Below are 538 nucleotides of genomic sequence, written 5' to 3'. Positions count from 1 at the left end.
ATGGCGGACAGCCTTGCTTGGCGACCCCCATGAAATGGTCGATCGACCCCAAATGGGGTCACGACCCATAGGTTGAGAACCGCTGTACTAAAATATCACATATTTTGTTTGTGGGCTAACGTATTCTGAAAGCCCAGGCACTGTGATATGTAAATCGTGGTTTATGTTCAGCATGTTAAATGAAATTTAGCAAATTATGGTTTATTCTAAAAAATGTTGGTTAAACCATGATTGAACCCCACGTATCAATTCAATCACTGTCTTCATCATTCCCTTTTCTTCCCAGATTCCTCTCTCAACAACCATGACACTTCCACTCCTTGACCCAAGGAGTCATTTTTTTTTAATCTCACCCGGATGTCTTACCTCAATTGTCCTCTCCAGTCACTGAAATCCTGCTTGGGTAGGACAACAGCTGGGCTTGAGTGAACAACCAGGGGAAGGTGATTCTCCAAATAGGCTGTCTGAATCCACCAATCTCTGACCTAGGATGAATTAGGTAAGGTTAGAATATGTGTCATCCATCAATCGTCAGAAT

The sequence above is a fragment of the Protobothrops mucrosquamatus genome, unplaced genomic scaffold, assembly GCF_001527695.2.
Source record: "Protobothrops mucrosquamatus isolate PMUCROS unplaced genomic scaffold, P.Mucros_1.0 scaffold13092, whole genome shotgun sequence".
NCBI classification, from domain to species: Eukaryota; Metazoa; Chordata; class Lepidosauria; order Squamata; family Viperidae; genus Protobothrops; species Protobothrops mucrosquamatus.
Note: the sequence above shows the minus strand (reverse complement) of the source record.